This window comes from Protopterus annectens, chromosome 5.part0 (assembly GCF_019279795.1).
Source record: "Protopterus annectens isolate FY-2018-M chromosome 5.part0, PAN1.0, whole genome shotgun sequence".
Lineage (NCBI taxonomy): Eukaryota > Metazoa > Chordata > Ceratodontiformes > Protopteridae > Protopterus > Protopterus annectens.
The window spans coordinates 819,151,984-819,169,940 of NC_056735.1; positions in this window are offsets into that span (position 1 = coordinate 819,151,984).

Genomic DNA, 17,957 nt, shown 5'->3' on the forward strand with positions numbered 1-17,957 from the left:
TGAGTACAGCTGTTATATTTTAGAACATTGCTACTTATGCAGGGTTTGTTTGTACCTGATACTTCTGCAGATGTTTCAGTCTGGCAAGGATGTTTGAGCAACTCAAGGCTGTATGGCTATGCATATAATGTTAGGCGGTTTACAGTGTGCTCACCAGACATCTTTGGTTTGGTGTAAATGTGTATCATACTGTGCTGTTAATCAGTAACTGGTAACACTTCCTGGTGTACACACAACCCTCTGAAACAGGATTAGTGCAAACAAGCCCTGTAACATCAGCAGCTGTTCCATTGTATAACAGCAACTATTTCACATAGGGCCATGTTAGTGTGTCTCTGACAAGGTATGTTAAGGCTTCTGCAGATGTCGTACAGTGAGTGAATGATTTGTGATTTTATTACAGTATGTATTGTAATTGGTTTGGGTGTGGGGGAGATGTTGATGGGTGTACATAGCAGATGCAGGTGTGTAGGAACTGCTTTTATACGGGTCTACCTGAAAGCACCAAATGTCCACAACGCCAACAACGAGAACACCGACACTGGATGATCGACAACGGAGAAGACCGAAAGTTGAGAATCCCAATGCTGAGAACACTGACATGTTAAGGTAAGTGTGTGATAGGGATGGACATTAGGGTCAGAGTGTGGGTAAGGTAAGTGTGTGATAGTGATGGATGTTAGGGTAGGGTGCAGGTCAGGTATGTGTGCGATAGTGACGGACTTTAGGTTTAGGGGTGGGTTAAGTGAGTTAGGGTTAGGGTGCGGGTAAGGGAAGTGTGCGATAGTGACGGACTTGAGGGTTAGGGGTGGATTAAGTGAGTTAGGGTTAGGGTGCGGGTAAGGTAAGTGTGCCATAGTGACAGAGTTAAGGGTTGGGGGTGGATTAAGTCAGTTAGGGTTAGGGTGCGGGTAAGTTAAGTATGTGATAGTGACGGACCTTAGGGTTAGGGTTTGGGTTAAGGTTAGTGCATAGATAGTTGTGTATGTAAGATTTCGTGTAGGTTTGTAAGGTTTTTGGTGTGCTTGTGTTGTGTGTGTGTTTTTCAGGAAAGGTATTTGTTTTGTTGATTGTCGGGATTGTGGTTTATTGGGCATGTGAAGTTTTGTGTTTTTGAATTTTCTATTTTTTTGTGTCAGTTATTTCGTTGTCAGTGTATTGGTGTGTCGGTGTTATCAGGTAGACCCTTTTATACATATTCAATATGTGTGTGAAGGTTCCTTCCCTATTTGAACACCTATCCTTTAGTGGACTAATACTATGGTAATTGCAGGCTGATTCATTAAGGCACTGTTAAATTTTTCCTGTATAGCATGCAGGAGATGTGAGTCCTTGGATCCTTTCGGCAATACATTGAAATGTAATAAAGTGTTGCTACATGAAAGCTGTCTGTGTATTTCTGTCATAGGTATTTGCAGTCATTGGAGTTGTGTTGGTGACTGACCCTCTTTGGCTAGGGTTGCCACCTTTTCAAATGGCCATAGTGGGACATTTTTGGGACACACATCAGATTTTACAGGCCGACACATAACCACGGTCAGTACAAAAGTTACAACTTTACTTTTTTTCATAAATAAAAGCTTTTTCTTGTAGCGGTTTAGTTGCTTATCCTGTTTCTTGTAACATTTAGGTATTTTAGATACAGAAATATCTATTTTATGCAATTATTACATAAAATATGGGACATAATTATGTCCTACAATCTAAGGACATTTGCCATTTTTAATATTTTTGGTCAGGACACAACCGCCCAAAGAGGGACTGTCCTTCGCAAAGTGGGACAGGTGGTAACCCTATCTTTGGCTCATGTCCATAGCACATATTTGTAATAGTGTATAGGTATATACTCTCCATATTCTTTGATCATATAGTTTGGTCATGGCGGAATGTGTGATTGTATGGTCCATGTTATACTCATATACGAACACTTCAACCGCTGTATACGGGATATCTATAGAATCCTGAATGCACACAATTCCGACACCCACAGTACCGGGCCCAGACTCCCAAACCTCACATTACCGAACACTCAAACTCGCGACAGTCAAACTCGCGAAAGTAACACAAACACAGAACAAACACACACACAATGACACACTGCTACCCACCACATCCAAACAAACCATCCTACACTACGTATGAGCAGGTGGGCAAGCCCACCTACACCTCCCATGTGGGTGGCTGCTCCCCCCACACCCTTCCTACTTAAATATTCTACCTCCAGGATCGCACAAACAGACACACAAAGCAAACCCACACCCACACATTACAGTCCTCCAGAAACACACAACACACTCAGAACATACACTAAAGCCCTCAGAAACCCACTTACACACAGTAACCTACCTGAACCGCAACACCAGAAGCACTAACTAAAATTCCCTTAGCATCGGGATTTTAAAACTCGTGCTTCTGGTGTTTCGGTACTGTGGTCTTTCAGTATTTAAGCCTCATGATTACGCGCTTCAGTATGTCAAGCGTTCGGTATTTGGTAGGTATCCCATTTATATTTACCTCCATGGATGTGTAGATGTTGTTAACCTATCTATATATCTACATATATATGTATATCCCTATATGTCGACATATATCTCTCTCTCTCTCTCTCTCTATATATATATATATATATATATATATGTTGATATATATATATATATATATATATATCTATATATATATATATATATATATATATATATATATATATATAGAGAGAGAGAGAGAGAGAGAGCATACACCTTTCATTGGGTACATGGTGGTTTGTCCTATTTCCACACAATCCTCCCTTTTGTGTTTTAACCTGTCAGAACACACATCTGCTGTTGGTACATCTCAGGCACCTTAGTGGTAGGTTTTTGTAAAGATTGTGTACATGGTTGTGTGTTCTAATCCTGGCAGTGGTCATTTTACCTCTCAGAGCAGGCACTGGTAGTGCAAGGGTGATTAATGTACATTTCAGTGGTTGTGAGCGGCTTTGCCCATGATCTGAGTGATGTTCAGCAAAGGTTAAACCTGTGTGGCGCTTATCTGTGTAGTCATTTTTAAGCACCACTTACCGGGTCTGCTTAAAAGTGCTTTAATAACCAACATCCAACATCTGTTATTCGGGACCTCAGAATGATGTAACAGCCCTTGCAGGTCTTGAAACCGGGACCAAGAACACCACAGTCACTGGCTTTACCACTGAGGCACTTGAGATATGTACATATTTTATGGTGTTTAGTATGTACAGTGTACAACAGCCGTTCCTCACTACTGCAAACAAATGTGTAAGTCAGTTGGTGTACATATCTATGATACCTGTTAATGTTCATATGTTTGTTGAAGTCAGTGTTGCAATGTGACCTGTCAGGATGTATTATAGATGAGAATGGTTCTTGTTTTGTGTCCTTTTTACATTGTGCCCATACTCCATGTGTACCTCTCCAGTTCATGTAATGAACATCCGACACAGGCCCTCCTGGATGCATATTCCATTAGCCAGCGGTACTCCCCCACACCAATCTCCACATGCACAGCAACCATTGCTTCTATGGGGAATAGGTTAATATTAATAGTTATAATACCTGAGCTGCGCTGCATGTGTTTTGCATACACTTCTATCCATTTGGAATGCTTTTGTGTCACAAAGTGTGTAAATAGATGTCTATCTCTCTCTCTCTCTCTCTCTCTCTCTATATATATATATATATATATATATATATATATATATATATATATATATATATAGCTATAGATGTTACTGTATATATATATATATATATATATATATATATATATATATATATATATATATATATATATATATATATACATACATATTTCTATCTCTGTGCACACATCAGTGACATGAACTGCACAATAGCAGAATCAATGAGGGTTAGCCTACTAAACACCAGGGGTAGTACTCACAACATGCACACACTCACAGCACCCCTCAGTATGGACAACATCTACATCTGTTCTGTGACTGGGACCAGAATAAGGCTCCTGTGAGCACACCAGCACTACCAGACTACAACCCATAACACACATTTCAGCCACTGAGCATGGACTGGCACAGACGTGGAGAGAGTGTATCCATATTTATCGGGGATACCTACACCTCCAAGTTAGTGGGGCAGCATGATACCTCTGTGATTATCCATGTGCAACTAACATCAGCCACGACTGCAATGCAAACTGTGAGCTGCTACATATAGCTCTCCATTACCCAGTAGCACCACTACAACTATCTGGAGACAGTGGCAAACATGACAGTCCTACCAGACACCCTATTATTGGTCAATGTCGGCTACCCTACACCACTGGATAACCTACTCAAGTATTCACTTCCAGGCCCAGCACTTCCTGGGATGTATCACTCCATATGGCCTGTATCAGTTGGTAGATGGACGAACGAGAGGTGAAAACATACTAGAAGTGGTAATCACTGACATGTGCAACAAGTGCACTGCAGCAGAGGTAAACCGGTCACTGTTTAGATCTGACCATGAACTATTCACTGATGATTTCCACTCTCTACCATCTCCCCCACCCAAGGAACTCACAGTGAATACCCTTCCTACAGTTAAATTCACAGTACTAATGACAGAGGTGGGAGAGTTCACAGCCCCCACACTCAGGGATGCTCAAGATACAGACAGAATTACAAATGCACTCTACAAGCACCTACAAAGATGCATGAGTCGTGCCATCAGTAGTAAACTAGGACTCACTACTCCCACATAATGACACCAGTCTGCTGAACCCCTGCAATATACAGGCTATACAACTGAAGTAGGACAATAGTCCAGAACAACAGCAAATCCCAAGACATGCAGACATCCATGACCAGTATTAGCAAGACACTTATGTTACTCATGTAATCATCCAAGGCTGACATCCACAGGTAAATAGGCATGGATTCTGAAAATGACCACAAAGGTTTCTTTGGCTATGTCAAGGATCTAAGCAGTAATACACAGATTTGCACTGTGCTGGTGCAATATTGCACTGAATATACTGACCCTATTGATATCACCAACACACTTGATGATACATTCGGTGCAAGCTTCACCCCCTACAGGGCCCACAACATTACCCAAAACGTACAGTATCCCAGACATCTGAGACATACAGGTGGTAATGGCCCTTTCAAACGGCATGACAGAGCGTCAATGGAGGCAGATGGTGTTCCAGACCGCATTCTGCAGACACTACAAGACAAAGTGACCCACGCACCTAATATAGCAATTCAAAATTAGCCTCTACACAAGCTACATGCCCATTCAATGGCGCATGGCAAAAGCTATTCCACTCCAACAAGGTGGTGACACAACTGACCATGGTAACTACTACCCCATAAGCCTGAGTAGCCTGATCTGCACGGCTATGGAGTGCATCCTCATGGCACTCATTAACATAGACAATGGTAACCTCCAGACACTTGACCCAACCCAGGTCAGCTTGATTGCATGCAGATCATGCCTACTGAACCTGTTTAACATCTTACAGTCACCTACACTTTAGGTGTGGGATGTGGTAGTTCACACATACTACCTGGACCTCGCCAAGGGTTTTCACACCGTTCTCCACTCAGGTATTATTTCTACACTCACCAGCCAGTACATACACCCATACATTACAGGTTGGTTTGCCAACAGGCTTACTCACAGAACCCACATGTTAAGCCTAGCAGCCTTCAGGTCCAACTCTTGACCAGTCACAACTGGTGTCCCACAGGACTCAGTCCTGGGACCCCTACTGTTTGCCATATACTTCTCAGAGGTACGGGCTAACACAGATGGACTACAGCAGACCGTGTTTGGCAATTACTGCAAACTGGGAGCCATAACTGACAGTCCAGGAGTCACAGATGTCCTTCAAGGCACCTCACATAGACCAACACAGGGTGTCAGAGTCATGGCCTCCAGCTAAAGAACACATACGGTATGGTCATTCCATTTTGGGAAACTACACACACACACATATTAACACATGAGTGGCAGACACTATAATTCAGACAACGTGATGGGTATGTGTGCACTACATTAAATAGTAATCTCTCCTTTGACAATCACTTCTGCAAAGTAGTTAGGACATCCGTCTACGTAGGCCATTAGATTACTTAAGTGTTCGCATCTAAACAGACTGAGGTTATTGTGCCCCTTTACTCATCACTCATCAATCCCATCAGCGAGTATGATAACCCATTCTGGATGCACCTCAGAAGACACATCCAACAGCTGGAAGGGCCATGAACGTACCTTGCCAAGAGGAATAATACCCTCAGATATGTGTCCTATGCTTCCAGACTGCATAAACTCTTGCATTACTCAATGGCATCTCGTTTACTCAGAGATTATATTTGCTGGCCAACAAAGCCCTGTCCAAGTGAGGCTTAATGGATATGCTCCAGCTATGGGAATCCATGTCACCGTGAGCCACACACTGTAATGAGCTGCACCTTGCCACAACCATAACTGAAAGATGCTGGAATGACAGATTCCTGTCACAGGTACTCCCCATGCTTTGGAACTAATTCCCTGATTACATTATATGGAGCCCCACACTAACACTCCAGGGAATCCTTGCAGAGTGGGTGGGGAACAGTGGATACACCCCAGGGATCACACAATTGGCTCTGCTCCACAGAGGGACAGTTAGTTAATCAATGGGGTGGCGACAGCAGACACATTTTGGCTAGGCTTATGAATGGCCTCGGGCAGTTAGGCAAGTACCTACCCATGTACCTATGAACCTATACAAACAGTATCGACACATGCTGATAGCTTAATTTACTGTTCAGGTATTGACTTACCTTGTGCAAATGGCAGTTGTGTGTAAAATAGTTGAGGGCTGCCTATGTAGGATGCACACAATAGACCACCTATACATGACAATTTACAGGTGGTCATGTGTGTGTGCCATCCATGTTTACTGTGTGTGCAGGTGGAGAAGGATGTCCGTCCATAGGTGCCTACACTGTCAGTGTGTGTGCTATATGTTCCCTCTTTGCCAGGGCATGGGCATACTGGGCACACCTCTATCTACTGGGGCTGGCACAGGGTGTTTGTGGTCTGAGTCCCTCTATGCCTGTGCGGCCCTTGGCAATGGTGGTGAGCTGTGAGGGCCTTCACCATTCTGTCCCTTCTGCAGCTGTTTCCACAGGATCATAATGTGTAGCATGGCACATACTATGAAGATGTTGGCACACATGCCTGGAGAGTACTGCACGTCTTCGCCAGATATGCCCAAGAAACAGAACCATAATTTCAGCATCCCAAACACATACTCTATAATGATTCTGGTTTGCGCGTGTGCCTCATTATGGCGTTCTTGTATGGGTGTGTGTGCATTTCTAATGGGAGTCATCATCCACTGTTCCAGTACATAGCCAGCATCCCCCACCAGGTGGCCATATGGAATGTCCCCCCTGGCAAATACCTGATACAGTTGTGAGGCATGCCAGGTGTGGGAGTCATGATAGCTTCCAGAGCTGCCAGCACACACATCCATGATAATGCCCTGGGCATTGCACATGACCTGGCAGTTGATGGAGGGGTATCCCTTGTGGTTTATGTAGCACCTACCCTGCTCATTGGGTGGTGACTTGATGTGTATGTGCGTGCAACCTATTGCACCCAGTATCTCTGAGTAGTCTGCCACATGGTGGAAGAGATGCATATTGCTGGCCAACTCCTCCTGCGTTCGGTGGAAGTATATGTGCTCATTGGCATGTGGTAACATGGCATCCAGGAACTGGTGGAGTACCCTGGATGCTGATGCTTGTGAGATCTCCATGATATCCCCAGCTGGCCTTTGAAAGGTACCTGTGGCTAGTATTCTCAAGCTTACACAAAACTTAGTCTCCACTGAGATGGGTTCCCCTCTTCTATTTCTGGCTCTGAGGTGTGGTCGGCACAGCTCAACAAGTTGCTGTATGGTGTCCCTGTCCACCCTCTAATGCTCTGCTATCTCCAGATCATGTAGCCCCTGGCAGGTTACCCTGGGTCTGAACACTCTTCTCCTCCTCTGGTGCCTGAGATGGTTGTCAGCATCATCCTCCACACCACCTTCAGTCTCCAACAAATGCTGCTGAATCAAAGCTATGGCAGACCCTAACATGTACATATTAAAAGTTCCCTGTCTGTATACACCAATGGTGCAGAGTGTCGGAATACACAAGTGTGTGTGAGGTGCTTTCACACTTTATACTATTGTGCTTTGGATGCTGCTGGTGTAATTGGGTGTGTATGTGCAATTCCAGCTGCAGGGTATCTTAATTATGGGTTTTACAGCAGGTACTGCTCTTGTGGGGCCTTTGGTGTTGAATTACGCTTGGCTGCCATGATTCATCTATTGCCCTTTACTTCACTTTTCAACCCAATTCTCCTCCCATTGTCAGGCATGCATCCAGATGCTGGCTTTCTTGTTTTGTACATTCCCAACCCAGGATTGTGTAGCGAAATGTGTTATGTAGCTGACCTACTGCAAGTTTGCTTTGTTCTGCTGTGACAGTTCTCTTTTCTTTGCAGTACGGCACCTCTCGTTTCCTTTTCTGCAGGTAGCTGCTAGCAGCCTTGTTAGCTGTTGTCAATGGCCCACTGTGGGTTCCTAGGTATTAATTACTCAGTTGCACTCCAATTACTATGCTGCAGCATTTTCTTATTTTCTTCCCGTATCCTTCCTGTCTCAGATCAGGTGAGCGTAACGCACAACTGTTTATCAGATTTCGAGCGCGTTTTCATCCACGTACACATGCACATTCAGTTACCTTGTGTGCTTTCAGCTAAGGAAAGCTATGGCTACTTCAACACACCCCTATCCTGCGACTTTGCTTAGCAACAGGCAAACAAGATTAGCAATGCTCCAATGTGCTTACAGCTAAGGTGGCGCACCTCTCTTTTCATGTCATCTTTGTCTCCAGGCCACACCTCGGTGTTGTACCACTATGCTGTGAGGTACATCCGTACACTGGCGGGGATTTTGTGATTCAGTATTACTTGTCTCATTTGCATGGCATTGCCTACTAATTCCTAGTTACTGCGCAAAACACTGTCACAGCCCCTTAGCAACCCTTGCGCCATGGTGTGTTGTAGCATGCGTGCCATTGACTATTATGGGGAATTCATGAAATGTGTTACATTGCAGTTTTATTGCATATAAATATATTTTCATTGTGATCCCATTTGCACACCGATGCACTGCGATTTTACTTCCTGTTAGTGTGGGCATGACATTAAATGCTCTTTTTTATATGTGCATTTTTTTTATGCCAATGGCTATATATTTAGCCATTGGCATATATTAACTGCATTATATGTGTGTTTGGTCTGCTGTTATGGCTCCGATTTTATGTTTGAAAAAATGTAAACCATTTTTTTCAGTTTACAATTCTGCATGCTTACACTACACCTGCACCACTTCCTGAATTGCTATATACCTTCATTTGCATGCTACACTGCTGTGCATGGGGTAATTAGCCTACATGCACCAGGAGCTGTGCGGCCATAGCATACACAGGTAGTGCATGTGGAAAAAGCTCGTACCTGAATCACTTAGTAGCCATATTTGGTGTTAGATCGCTGACACTACACCTGTGCCTGGCGCAGGCTTCATGAATCCCAGGGTCTGTTTGCGCTGCCCATCCCTGGGGTTAAACAGGAAGGCAATGGGAAGGGAAAACAGCAGTAGGAAGGTAATCAAGGAGAAGTGGCATAGCTGGCAGTTGAAATGTATCAGAATCACCCAATTACACAGGCAGCAGACCAGCCCAACCCAGAACACTACTATAAACTATGCAAACACCTTTCCCTCTGGTTTTTCCCATACTCTACACCACTGATGTATACAAGCGGGGACCTTTAACAAACAAAACTACAAAATGAGAGGGGCTGCAGCAGGCAACATAGAACAACATGTGCAAGAGGCTGAGGTTGGTGAGGATGCGAATGCTGTTGAACAACCCACAGTGAGGAGATGGAGAAGAGTGTACAGACCCAGAGTAACCTACCAGGTGCTACATGAGCTGGAGATAGTGGAGTGCAATGGGGTGGACATGGACCTTCTACAGCAAGTTGTTGAGCTGTGCGGGCCACACCTGACACACAGAACTGACTGAGGGGAACCCATCTCAGTGGATAACAAGGTATGTGTTGGCCTAGGAATACTAGCCACAGGTACCACCCAAAGCTCAACTGGGGATATCATGGGGATCTCACAGGCATCAGCATCCAGAGTTTTCCACCAGTTCCTGGATGCCATGTCAGCATATGCCAGTGAGGATGTATATTTCCTCAACACCCATGAGGTGTTGGCCAGCAATATGTGTCTCTTCCACCAAATAGCAGAATACCCTGAGGTAGTGGGTGTTATAGACTGCATGCACATATGCATCAGAGCACCACCCAGGGATGAGGGTAGGGCCTACATCAACCGCATAGGCTTCTCCTCCATCAACTGCCAGGTCATGTGCGATGCCCAGGGCATTTTAATGCATGTGTGTGCTGGCTGCCCTGGAAGCTATCACAATTCCCACATTTGACATCTGATGCAGCTGTACCAGAGATATGCCAATGGGGACATCCCCTACGGTCACCTAGTGGGGGATGCTGGTTAGCCGTGGCTGATGACACCCATCAGAAATGCACACACACCTGAACAAGAACACTGTAATGAGGCACACACACAGACCAGCCTTATAATAGAGTATGTGTTTGGGATGCTCAAGTTACAGTTAAGGTGTCTGGACACATCCGGTGGAGTCTTGGAGTACTCACCAGCTACATGTATCCGAATTGTTATGGTATGTGCCATGCTACACAATATGATCTTGTGGAAACAGCTGCAGCAGGAACAGCATGGGGCAGGGCCACACAGCACCCCACTAATGCCAAGGCTTGCAGAGGCACAGATTGACTCAGAGGAAGAACAACCTGAGCCTGCCCCAGTAGGCAGATGGAGGCATGCAGTATGCCAAGACCGTGGCAAAGAGATAACGCATAGCACATACACTGACACAGTAAGGACCCATGGAATGACACATCTCTCTGACTCACACATACAGTAAAAGGGATGCCAAACATGACACTACCTGTGCTCAACCATGTATATGGAGTGTGCTATGTGCATCCGACATAGGCAGCCCTCCAACACAATCCTCAATCCCGGCATACCCACAAGGTAAGTCAATCAACCTACCAATTGTCAAATGGAGTAGAATGTGTCATTACATGTATCTATGGTATGGATGTGAGCATGCAAGGGAATTGGGTGGCTGAATGTTATGGCAGCAGATAGTAGACACCCATAGTGGCACCATGACATCTGTAACACATACTGGAGTCACCAAAGTAGCCAGTACTATGCAGGGTGACAAAACCCACTGCAAGAAATGTGCTAGGTGACATTTCTATCCATATGACTCACACATGCCAGTCAGGGAGGTTCTCATACCCAACAACAGTCTCAGTCAGCAGGGCAGGTGTAGACAAATACAAACAAAAGCTGTGCTATGGCCCCTGAATGATGCCTATGGGTAACCCCAGGCCTACACAAACTAAGTCAATGTCAAATGATCGACGGATACCCTGCAGAAACAGTATGCTACTTGTAGGTGTACAACACAAAGGTCAGCACTGCAGTACAAACTACCTGGACTCGATCCACACATTCAATACAGATGGACATACTGGGCATGCTCACACACTTAAACACATGAAGGCCATGTCTACAAACACCAGTGGATCAGACATATCTGACAGTCACAGATGTTAGTGCAGACACTCCTCAGTATGCACCACACATGCTTTGAACACACAATGGATAGGAATACAAACATATATCTAAGGACAACACACTATAATAAGCCAAAGGTCGACATACATAGATGTGTGGAAGAAGGTGACTGTGCCAAGGAGCCATCCAGGCCTGTCCCACCCAGCACACAGCCAAAGGGCCACAACCACATAAGGTCAATGTCACTCACTGTAGATACTAGCCACCAGTATCAGTCAGCATTGCAGACTATGTGGTGCACGTGCGGCTGTATACACATACCTGTGAAATATGACCCTGTGTGTGCCCAAATGTGGTGTGTCAACCTCTAGATGAATGGTTATGGCCCATGCACACACACTGCCCCCCATAGCCCTGCTAAGACAAGCCTGCTGAGGTAATCTACTGTGAAGGACACCTTTGGGATAGTTGCAGCCCAGTAATCTCTGAGGCTCATCCCATAACTGCATACTACTGTAGTGTGATAAAATAGTTAGGTAAGAGTTCTAATCACAGATTTGGCAAGTGTGTGTGTGTGTGTGTGTGTGTGTGTGTGTGTGTGTGTGTGTGTGTGTGTGTGTGTCTCTGACTGTCTTTGTAGGTAGCAATGCTTTTTAGGGTAGTCACACTCCCTACAATTAAAATGTTCTACATTGGCAAGGCTGCTGATGTTCTCCACCTATAAATACACTTCTGGGAAGATGGTAGCCCTGTAATCTCCACAGCGCATCCTTTAACTGTGTACTGCTTTAGTGTGATAAATTAGTTAGGTAGGAGTTCTAATCCCAGACTTGGCAAGTGTGTGTTTTCGTGCGTGTGTCTGTCTGACTCTGTCTGTGTAAAGAGCAATGCTTTTTAGGGTAGTCACACTCCCTACAATTTAAATGCTCTACTGTGACAAGGCTGTTGATGTCATCCACCTAGAAATACACCTCTGGAGAAAACATAGTCCAGTAATCTCTGTAGCACATCCTATAGTTGCAAACTGCTGTAGTATGATAGAATAGTTGAGTAGGTGTTCTAATCCCAGACTTGGCAATTGTGTGTGTAGAGAGCAATGCATTTAGGCTAGTCAAACTCACTACAACTCAAATGCCATACTTTGGCAATCCTACTGATGTCATTCACTGTGAAATACACCTTTTGGAAAGGGGCACTCCGGTAATCTCCACAGTGAGTCCTATAACAGTATCAGGTTGTAGTGTGATACAGAACTCTCATATGGGTTCTATCCCCACACATGGCAGTTGTGTGTGTTTCGATGTTTGTGTAGGGAGCAATGCATTGTAGGCTAGTCACACTCACTACAATTGAAATTCCCTACTTTGGCAATCCTGCTGATGTCATAAACTGTGAAATACACCTTTGGGGAAGTGGTACTCCAGTAATCTCTGTGGTGTGTCTTATAACAGCATCATGCTGTAGTGTGATATCAAACTCTGCTAGGGGTTCTATCCCCACACATGGCAGTTGTGGATTTTTTGTGTGTTTCTATGTTTCTGTAGGGAACAATGCATTTTAGGCTAGTCACACTCACTATAATTCAAATGCCCTACTTTGGCAATCCTGCTGATGTCATTTACTGTGAAATACACCTTTGGGGAAGAGGCACTCCAGTAATCTCAGTGGTGTGTCCTATAACAACATCATGCTGTAGTGTGATATAGAACTCTGGTAGGGGTTCTATCTCCACACATGGCAGTTGTGTGTGTTTGTGTAGGAAGAAATTAATTTTAGGCTAGTCTCACTCACTACAATTCAAATGCCCTACCTTGGCAATCCTGCTGATGTCATTCACTGTGAAATACACCTTTGGGGAAAGAGCACTTCAGTATTTTCCATGGAGCATCCTATAACGGCGTAGTGCTATAGTATAATATACTAGTTAGGTAGGAGTTCTAATCTGAGACATGACAGGTGTGTGTGTGTATGTGTATGTCTGTGTTTGTCATTCGAATCCTGTGTGGCGGTGATTGTAAGTGTGCAACAACTGGACTCAATGTGGAGCCAGTTTTGCAAACTTTTATATGGTTGGGCCAAGTATATATCACAATGCCTACCATACAGGGATAACAGATGTGAAATAGCCAAGAGGCTGGGATGCAAATCCATACCGCTAAATGTATCACCAATGCCAGCTGAACAATGTTATCAACCCTTGTATTACCCAGGGTACACTCTCAACCCATATCTCATACACACTCACACACTTGCCCAGGCAAGACCCGCTACATTGGTAGTACCCTGCATATTGCCCACTGATAGTAGCCATGGTGTGATTGCAGTGGGCTACAGAGGGCATGGCACCCTGTCCATCAGTCCAATAGGCATACACATGCTGACAGTGCACCTCCCCCATATTCCCAACTGGACACCTGCAACACCTGTGGTGCCATCAAATGTGATCCACAAAGGACATAACATGCCTGAAACACAAGCTCTGTATGGACAGATGCAACTGACACCAGGGAATGCCAGTATCATGCTATCAATGTAGGTGCAGGGCCAGCCTGTTGTCCATGAACAGACCCACCAGATGAGGCCAGGACTGGTACATCTGATAACGATCTGTGTATACAACATGGACCAGACACCCCAGGTACAGTTCCACATGTCACTGTACATGCATGTGTGAGGTGTATATATCTCAGACACTGTCCATATCATGGACGATGGAAAACATACATGGAAAACAATGTACGGCATTGGCCACATGCAATAGTCACCCAGGTGACTGGAAGGTGAATACAATACCCACCTGTGTGGGGAACTCTAGACACTACACCCCTGAGCCACAAAGCAGATCATTGTCATATGGCCTGATGCCAAGGTATACCCATCACTTATCCTTGTGTAGCTGTCTGGCTCTGTCAAACACAACACACTCACGAAGAAGTGCACACATGCATGTCAGTACTGGCGCCCATGTCTGTGTGTGTGATGTATGATGCGTATGACCACATTCACACTCACTACAACCTCCATTGGCATGCTGAAGCATGATGTCTGATGTCAGACACCTCCACATATCCTTTGCACATATAACTTCTGTATGACCCCTGTAGTGCATGTGATACCTGCACAGTACTGTGTTGTGGCAATCCCACTAGTGATAAGTTGTATGCATGGCCCTGCCAAGTGTGGCAATGTGTGTGCGTCCCTGTGAGAGTGTGGCTGTGTTGATGCTTACACCTGTTCATGTGGGCAAGCATGTGTACTACACCTAACACATAGCTATGTATGTCAATATCTAGTGGGTGGTATGTGGCCATGGCTCCCCCTATCCAGCGGTTATAATGTGTCAGGACAGACATGGATGTGTGAATGCATAAGCTATGGGGGCAAATGTATACCAGTAGTTACGTGTTATGCCCATCTACATGGCTGTTAACATCCACATTGTCAGGATTTGTCTATATATATATATATATATATATATATATATATATATATATATATATATATATATTATATATATATATATATATATATAGATAGATAGATAGATATTGGTTTATATATGTGTGTGTGTGTGTGTGTGTGTGTGTATACATATATATATATATATATATATATATATATATATATATATATATATATATATATACAGAGGTATATTTGTATCTGCATATATGTGTCTGTGTATATGTATCCTAAGGATGCTGATCTCATGTCTGGTCCTGGTTATGGGATCTGCAACACTTGGTAGTGTATTGCAGGGGGGACGTGTTTGGCTGTGGGGGGTATACCTATTCGTACAAGACATATATTGTTTGGGGCCTCCCAACCCCATTAACGTTGCATGTGGACATACATGTTTTTATTTCCCCATTGTTATCTACAGATGTATGTCCATATATACCTATATATATATATATATATACATATATATATATATATATATATATATATATATATATATATATATATATATACATACATATACAGATATGTTGTATCTGTTTAGATAATAATATATTTACACACACACATACATCTACATGTTGGATACATTCTATGTACTGTTGAATGACTGGGCTGGATGATATGTTTGTGAATACATCAGGGTTATGTATACCTAACATTGCTTAGTGGTAAATAACTTCGTCAATGGTGTGTAGGGTTTTGGGTTCAAGCCTTGCAGAAGCTGTTTAGTTTGTTGCTGGGCAAAACAATGGCCACTGGATACAGAGTGACTAAGGCACTTTTCAGCAGTTGTAAGTGGGTTTGCGCAAAGGTAATCACTGCTAACTTCCGGTTACAGTTTCTTATACTCAGTTAGCTTTTGAATTGCTTAACCTGTGTCAACATTGCTTACTCCTGCACAAAGCAGCTTAAACCTGCTTACTGCTGCTTAAAAGTGCTTACTCCCTCACTAATTTCTTTAAAATAAAAGAAAAGGTGGTTGATAGGAAAGTCGTGAAAAAAGGGGCACAAAGAGGGAAAGACAGTAGGGAAAATAGCCAGGAATGTGCAGGAAGGGTGTAGGGAAGGTCCATAGCTGCCTATTTCTTTTACAGCAACAGCTGTGCATATACACTGAATCTGGAGGTAAATTTGGACACTCAAACCCCTGGGAGGGGGTGAAGACAACAATAATAGGTTGTGATGCCAGTTAGACTGGATTACATGTGTCCAGTGGACAAGTGTGCAAAATGGACAGCTATGTATGGGGTGAGATTTATTTGTGGGTGCAGATTGCCCTTTTTTATTTCAGGTGAGAGTGGGATGTTGGAGGGGGTAGTAGATATATCTGGGGAGGTAGGTTGGGTAGTTTAACAGACAAGACAAGCAAGATGCATACAGGGGCAGTATATGTCACATGTGGGGGGTAAATACCTTGATGGTGAGGGGTGTTGGGAAATAGGAAGCCCATGATCCCCCTAGCTGAAACAGTGGGACTGAGGTTCCCACCCATGGGCAGTCACCACTGCACCTTCACAGCCCCAAAGGTGGCTGCTGGGGGCTGAGTCGCAGCACCAGACTGTTGCTCTAGTTGTGACACACAGCCCTCGAGCTGGTGTAGAAGACCACCAAGCTGCTGGCTGAGCTCACTATGCAGCATGACCCTGCTTCCCTACACAGTTATATTATGTAGAACAGTGTATGTGACAGTGATCAGTGATACTTTATTATTCAGAGAAACTGTAACACACAATTCCCTACAAGACCAGAGTGAACAGTATCTGTGCAGGTTATAATGGTCTGTATTTCTCAGCACAGTGTTCATATCCAACGTACCTGTGGGTGCAATGTTTGTTAGCACTACCTGACTGTTGCCACACAAACTTCCAGATTACACAGTAGTATTATGCACATGCATCGCACTCTGTTACTGTACACACACTGTTCACAGCTTGACAACATGGGAGTGTAGATAGGACATACTTGAAATATTACTCTCCTAACAGTTTTGGGGTTTGCTTCAGTGACAGGTTTGTTCTCATAGGTGTTTGACAATCACTTGTATTCTCTGTTTGCTGGCTAAACATCTGGGATCAGCCCACAGACTTACCGGTGGACATGGGGGACAGGCAGCAGATATGGGCCCATATACTGGAAATTCTGGCCTCATCTATACAGTTGTGGGGTATGATTCTGTATGCAGCCAACATCCACTCCCAGGATTCAGACCATGGCTGTGTCTGCTACAACTTCAGCACTGTCCATCACAGTTGTGTCTGCTATATAGATATTGCTGTATATCTCCTATCTGCTTTCTGCCTTATTAATCCCTTGTGCTTTTGCATTCTGACCTTGTATTACAACACTCTTATACAGATTTGGTATACAGTTATATGTTGTATGACAGTGTGGGTGACAGTGATGTGTAATACCCCATTATTCAGAGCAACTGCATCAGTCACACTGTCATACAATACCACTGTAAACAGTACCAGTACTGGGTATCATTCTTGCATTCCTGGGCACAGTGTTGGTATCTGACAGACCTGTGGGAGAAATGTTTATTAGCACTACCTGAATGTTCCCACACACAATACCAGATTCCACATTAGTATTATGCACATACATCTCACTCTGTTACTGTACACACTCTGACCACAGTTTGACAAGTTGGGGTGCAAATGGGACATACATGGCTTCTTAGTCTCATAAGGTATTGGGGAGTTGCTAGTTTGCCAGCTTTGTCCTCATAGCTGTTTGTCAATCAGTTGTATTTACTGTTTGGGGCCTAT